The following is a 7,231-nucleotide window of genomic DNA, read 5'->3' as shown; positions in this document are numbered from 1 at the left end:
ATAGATATGTATACATATCTACCCCAAGTATGGAGATACATTTTTAAGGATTTATACGTATCGATCTCTATGTAACATAGCCACACATATGTATCTGTAATATGCACATGTATAGTAGGCACATATTCATGTGTAAATGTATCAGTTACCTATAGCTGTGTAACAAGTAACGCCACCCTAGTGGGTTATAAAAATAAGCACTTATTTCTCGCTCATAGGTCTGTGGTTTAGCTGGAGAGATTCTGCTTTAGGCTGTGGGTTGAGTTCAAGTCTGATTCTTACATTTATTTCTGAGGTCCAGATTGGAGAAGCAGTGGTACCTGGTGAAGGTCGGCAGCTTCCAGAGAGGAGTGAGCAGACATACTCAATGTCTTTTAAGGCCTAAGCCGGGAACTGGTACACCGTCAATTCTGCTCATGTTCCATTGGCCAAAACAAACCCATCATGAATGCGGCAGAGGATTCTGTTCTTCCCATGGTGAAGGGAATGAGGGGGAAGTAAATATTTGCTTAACAGGAAAACACACCACTATCATATTTTCATTATATATGGATGTATTTGTATTTATCTTTTTTTTTTTTTTTTTGAGATGGAGTTTTGCTCTTGTCACCCAGGCTGGAGTGCAATGGCACGTTCGCGGCTCACTGCAACCTCTGCCTCCTGGGTTCAAGCACTTCTCCTGCCTCAGCCTCCCGAGTAGCTGGGATTACAGGCACCTGCCACCATACCTGGCCCTTTTTTTTTTTTTTTTGTATTTTTTTTTTTTTTACTAGAGATGAGGTTTCACCATGTTGGCCAGGCTGGTCTTGAACTCCTGACCTCAGGTGATCCACCTGCCTCTGCCTCCCAAAGTGCTGGGATTACAGGCGTGAGCCACTGCGCCCAGCCTATATTTATCTTTTCCACCCAATACCCCAGCTTCCTTGAAGAGTTCTGTTACTTTGTACTTTTACTGGGCATTCGTTTCCTTGTTTGAAAAATAGTGACTATAATTAATAAAAATGTTTGTATTCTTGCAAATTGCTGAGAGAGTAAATTTGAAGCATCCCTACCACAAAAAATTATGAGTATATGCGATAATGCACATGTTAATTAGCTTGATTTCACCAGTCCGCAATGTATACATATTTCAAAACAGGTTGTACACAATAGACAATTTTTATTTTGTCAATTCAAAAAATAATAAGAAAAATGTAAGATACTTTAAAAAATGACTGGCTCGTATTGAGAATTAACTTTTACTATTTGTTTGTTTTGTTGTTGGTGGTGGTGGTGGTCTTTTTTTTTTTTGAGACGGAGTTTCGCTCTTGTTGCCCAGGCTGGAGTGCAGTGGCGCGATCTTGGCTTACTGCAACTTCCATCTCCTGGGGTTCCAGTGATTCTCCTGTCTCAGCCTCCTGAGTGGCTGAGATTACAGATGCACACCACCAAACCTGGCTAATTTTTTGTATTTTTAGTAGAGACAGGGTTTTGCCATGTTGGTCAGGCTGGTCTCGAATTCCTGACCTCAGGTGATCCACCACCTTGGCCTCCTAAAGTGCTGGAATTACAGGAATGAGCCACCACGCCCGGCCTAACTTTTACTATTTATTTGAGTTAAGCCAACACACACTTGAGTTCCCCACATGTCATAGAGTGATGTGGACAAGCCCTTGAAATCTGGCTTTCCTGATTACCTGGGTGACCTTGTAGATGCCTCTCTGAGCCTCAGTTATGTTCTCTGTGAAATGGGCATGAAACCAGTACCCACTTTGTAGAGTGCTGTGAGTATTCAGTGAGAGGATACATGCAAAAGTTTAGCACAGTGCCTGGCTCCAGAAGCCACTCAATATATATTACTGTTGTTATTAATATTGATACTATTCTTACAACAAAAACAGCACAACTGTTGTAATGATCAATTATCCTAGCCTGTCGTCTGCTGGTTCCCAGCCCATGGTTCTCGGACCCTGTGTACGTGTGATTTATGATCTGACTCTCTCTACACTTGTGTTGGGGTTTGATTTTTCCTGCTTTGGCTCAAGACCCCCTTCCTAGAGTCATGTTTGGACCCATCTTACAGACTTGTGCCTCCTTGGCTGTCCTGCCTGGTCAGCCCCTTGGAACACAGGGCTGGCCCTAAGTTGGTCCTCCCATCCCAGCAAAATGGTTCACAGGGGCATCGCAGGCTGATTGTGGAATTTCAACAACAGCACGGGTGGTGGGAGAACCTTCAGACATCCACAGACAGCAGCCTGGATGTATATGAGATGGGGGTGGAGTTCTTTCCATCTGGAGTCCTCCGGGAGCTGTCAAGCCTGGAATCTTTGCAATTTAGGCAGTCTGCTTGTAATGGTCTCAAGAAAACCCATTCTGCCTACAAATGCAGTGACCTTTAATTTTTTTTTCTCAGAATTTTCCAAGATGCACATTGACTCTTCCTGTCAACGTGGAAGGCTCTAATGCCGCCTGGGGCATTTAGATTGCATTTGCCAATCGCTGACTGCTGTAGCCAATTTGTTCCTGATCTCAAGGTCGATTTTGAATAACTTTAGCTGGGCTAAGTCTCTTGCATTGAATAACTGGGAAATAAACTATTAAGGTAGCGGGTGGGTGGGGGCAGGAGCGGGCAGGGGGCTATTTCTATTTTGTAGGAGTTCTTTGATTTTGGATAAAGGAGAAGTCTTCTAGTTCTGCCAGTCATGGACTATGTGGCCTTGAACAAGGGAGGGAAAGAAATAAACACATGCCAAGTACCTAGCACATGCTAGACACAGTGCTGGGCACGTTACACATGCCACTTGCTTAATCTACTCTGCAAGGTGAATATTGTGATCTCCATGTTACAGATAAGGAAACGGAGGCCCGGCAACGGACATCCAACTTGAGCTTAGATCTGTCTAAAGCCCGTTTTTGGTTTGTTTGAGATGGAGTCTTGCTGTGTTGCCTAGGCTGGAGTGAAGTAACACAATGATCTTGGCTCACTGCAACCTCCACCTGCCGGGTTCAAGCAATTCTCTTGCCTCAGCCTCCAGAGTAACTGGGATTACAGGTGCACACCACCATGCCCGGCTAATTTTTTGTATTTTTTGTATAGATGAGGTTTCACCATGCTGGCCAGGCTGGTCTTGAACTCCTGACCTCATGATCCACCCACCTCGGCCTCCCAAAGTGCTGGGATTACAGGCGTGAGCCATGCGTCCGGCCTAAAGCCCATGTTTTTTTCACTCTCCCTCTGTTTCTCCCGGAGACCAAGACTGGAAAGCCTGTCTCTTTGATGATGCTCTTTTAAAACTACCCTATGAGTGTATTTCAGCAACCTCCCCCCACCCGAATTAGAGTAGTGCAGGCTGCATCCTAATGCTGTGCCCCCTCCTGATATGGTTTGGCTGTGTCCCCACCCAAATCTCACCTTGAACTGCAATAATCCCCACGTGTCAAGGGAAGGGCCAGGTGGAGATAATTAAATCATAGGGGCAGTTTCTGCATACTGTTCTCGTGGTAGTGAATAAGTCTCACGAGATCTGATGGTTTTATAAATGGGAGTTCCCGTGCGCAAGCTCTCTTGCCTGCCGCTCTGTACCATGTGGCTTTGTGCTTCCTTCCCTTCCGCCATGATTGTGAGGCCTCCTCAGCCATGTGGAACTGTGAGTCCGTTCAACCTCTTTCCTTTGTAAATTACTCAGTCTTGGGTAGGTCTTTATTAGCAGCATGAGAACAGATGATTACATCTCCTCTCATCTTCTTCTTGGATTCTCTCCTCTAGTCTGAGATGTCTGGTTTGCCTTGTTTCCCCAGCAGTGGGCTCGTGCCGGCAGGGGTTGGCATCAACAACTGTTCTTTGATCCCATGACTCTGACTTTGAGATGAGCCTGGTGCAGCTTGGTGGTTTCACGTGGGGCCCTTTGGAAGGAGAAAGCCTGGTCCGAATCCCGGCAAGTCGTGTGACAAGTTGGGTACCTTGGAAGCTCGAGAATGAGATTTGGGTAGGTGAGGTTTATTCAAGGTGCAGGTTCTCAGGAGAAGGAAAGTGAGGGAAGAAGGACAATGGGGGAGGGGACAGAGCCAAGCAAGAATGGGCTCTCAGGCTAAGGCTAGCCTTGATCTCACGTGGGTCTCTGGAGTGTATTCTGCCTTGAAGCAAGAGGACTAGACTTTTGTGCGACTCCTCTCCCCTCATATCGCTTAGTCATTGACCAGTCCAGCATGTGACAGCATAACTCCCTGGGTGAAATGGCTTTTGCTAGCCAAAGGGAATTCTCTGTAGAAAGTATTGGTATAAGCCATTAGGCACAGACCAGCAAAGGCTGAATGATGAATGGTTTTCTGGCAGTGAGGATCAGGGTGAAGCACCAGGAACAGCTGCGACGTTGTGAAACTGCTCTGGCGCAGTTTTCCTCATCTGTAAAATGGGGATGTTGATAAAACACATCTCTGAGCGTTGATGCAAGGGTTAGATGAGACACCTGCATTTATGTTACTGATAATGTGCCTGTCACTGGCCAGGTACAAAGCAAAGACTCAACAAAAGCATAAGCTATTATTATTATTATTGTTATTACTGGCAGTTTTGGATTCATAGCAACAAGCACATATAAACAATGCTCACTTCTTCTCTAGTTCTTGTGACTCTTCTAAGTTCTACTTCTACCCCGTTTTACAGATATGGAAACCGAGGCTCAGTGAGGTGAAGCACTTTGAGCTCACATGATAGGGCTGAGATTCCAATTCGGGCAGTCCAGCCCCAGAGCCCCCCCAGGTGTGTGGTATTTTGGGACTGTGTTTTCTGATCATGACAAATCTTTTGTTTGTTTTGTTTTGTTTTGTTTTGTTTTGTTTTTGAGATCACTCTCAGTTCCTTGAATTTATCCATCTTCTCTCGTTTCTGAGTCTTTGTATATTCTATTCTCTGTGCTGGAAACAGCTTTTGTCCTTTAACCTGATCTGCCCTCGTTCATCCCTTGAGTCTGAGCTCTGAGCTCATATTTGGCCTTTTCGTTGTTGTTGTTGTTTGAGACAAAGTCTTACCCCGTCACCCAGGCTGGAGTGCAGTGGTGCAGTCGTGACTCACTGCAGCCTCAACCTCCCAGGCTCAAGTGATTCTCCCACCTCAGCCTCCTGAGTAGCTGAGACTACAGGCACACACTACCACGCCCAGCTGTTCCCCAATAAAACTGTCTATTAGGATGTATTACCATTGACTGGTCACTCATCTGCCTCTCCCACTAGTCTGTGGCTCCAAAGAGATGAATATTTTGCCCATCTCTGTCATTGTCACCCCAACGAGTAGCTTTTGTCTGGCACATAGTAGGTACTCAATAAATGTTTATTTTGTGACTGAATGAGCATTCCAGATTCAGAACAGGATACATTGGAGGCCTACAAAAGTTCAGAACCGGATACACTGGAGGTTTACAAAAGTTCTCGTTGAGTTGAATTAATTCATTTTGAAATGACCTGGACTAAATTCTTTTTGGGAAGGTTTTCTAACTAAATCTGTGGGCATGGCGGACTGGAGTGTTCCAGAACTGGTGCAGAGAGTCCCTTGTCCATAGGCAGGGGATGAAGTCTCAGGGACTTAAAACATACATACTTCTATTGTGGAGAGTTCTTCAGAGACCCTTCTGGCATGGTATTTAACTGATGCTCAGTTCGTTTATTTTATTATTTTATTATTTTATTTTTATATATTTTTTGAGATGTAATCTCACTCACCCAGGCTGGAGTGCAGTGGCACAGTCTCAGCTCACTGCAGCCCCCGCCTCCCCAGTTAAAGTGATTCTCCTGCTTCAGCCTCCCGAATAGCTGGAATTACAGGCACACTCCACTACACCTGGCTAATTTTTGTATTTTTGGTAGAGACGAGGTTTTACCATGTTTCCCAGGCTGGTTTTGAACTCCTGACCTCAGGTGATCCGCCTGCCTTGGCCTCTCAAAGTGCTGGGATTACAGGCGTGAGCCCCCATGCCTGGTCCAGTTCATTTATTTTATGTAATGAATGTATTTCTTTTCATTAGGAAAGTATGAGAATCACATTGCTGAAAGTGTGAGAAACCTGGAAAAGTAGAGAAACCCACCCATCATTTGGTAGGTAAATTTCTTTAGACTTTTCTCCTCCCGTATATGTTTTTTTCTTTCTTTATTACATATACTTATGTCCATACTATTAATATAGTTTAATATCCTGCAGTTTTTTTCCGCTTAGCAGAATGAGATTTTTTTCCAGGTTTAATGACATAGTTTTAAAAATAACCATCATCATTTTGTTCTTACTTTTTTCCCTTTTGAATTTTTTTTTTAAAAATCAAAGTAATATGAACACATCGTACGAAGTTAAAATATAGAGGAGCTGCTAATGAAAGCAGTGGTTCCTGGCCCCTTGTCTCCTCTCTCCCCTCCTTAAGTCTTATTTCCCAGAGGCAACTGCTTGAAATGTTGTTTCCATTTTTAGGTCTTCGGGTGTTTATCTCTGTAACTCCAAATAAGATGCTTATGCGGCCGTTTCTTGATTTATCAATTTAAGACATTTTCTATTGACCCTGTGCCATAGAAGATGAGGATTCAGCTTATTGACATGGTTCCTCCCCACTTTTTGTCCTTCCCCAGTTTTTATTTGAAAAAAGTCCGACACACACATGGAAAATGATGACCTGAGGATGAAGGGACCCCTCCTACTCTAATGCTTCAGTCTTCTGCCCACCCCACCTCCCAGTTTCTTGTGTATCTGTGGCAGGTCAAAGATGAGTGCAGGCTGGGAGCCATGGCTCATGCCTGTAATCCCAGCACTTTGGGAGGCCGAGGTGGGCGGATTACGAGGTCAGGAGATCGAGACCATCCTGACAAACATGGTGAAACCCTGTCTCTACTAAAAACACAAAAAATTAGCTGGGCGTGGTGGCGGGCGCCTGTAGTCCCAGCTACTGGGGAGGCTGAGGCAGGAGAATGGCGTGAACCCGGGGGCGCGGAGCTTGCAGTGAGGTGAGATTGCGCCACTGCACTCCAGCATGGGCGAGGGAGCAAGACTCCGTCTTAAAAAAACAAAACAAAACAGGAAATCTGAGGGCCCTGCTGGAGGGACACCTGGAGAGACCCTGAGATGACATGGAAAGGGAGAGAAGTCGCTCTGAGCCCAGCTTCCAGCCTGTCCTACTGATACGGTTTGGCTGTGTCCCCATCCAAATCTCATCTTGAATTCTCACATGTTGTTAGAGGGACCTGGTGGGAGGTAATTGAATTGAAAAGACCCTGGTGG

The 7,231-nt window shown here is 45.0% G+C and overlaps 1 long non-coding RNA gene across 1 annotated transcript; it reads left to right on the top strand.

Moving 5' to 3' along the window:
* The first annotated feature begins 3,836 nt into the window (after positions 1-3,836).
* Positions 3,837-6,067, top strand: LOC117098095. The gene is made up of 3 exons (XR_004443173.1): positions 3,837-3,965; positions 4,643-4,738; positions 5,997-6,067. It is a non-coding gene; the product is annotated as an uncharacterized LOC117098095 (long non-coding RNA).
* Positions 6,068-7,231: the final 1,164 nt, after the last annotated feature.

The sequence above is a fragment of the Trachypithecus francoisi genome, unplaced genomic scaffold (genome assembly GCF_009764315.1).
Source record: "Trachypithecus francoisi isolate TF-2019V2 unplaced genomic scaffold, Tfra_2.0 Lachesis_group15, whole genome shotgun sequence".
Classification (NCBI taxonomy): Eukaryota; Metazoa; Chordata; class Mammalia; order Primates; family Cercopithecidae; genus Trachypithecus; species Trachypithecus francoisi.
Note: the sequence above shows the minus strand (reverse complement) of the source record. Positions and strands in the feature narration are given on the sequence as shown.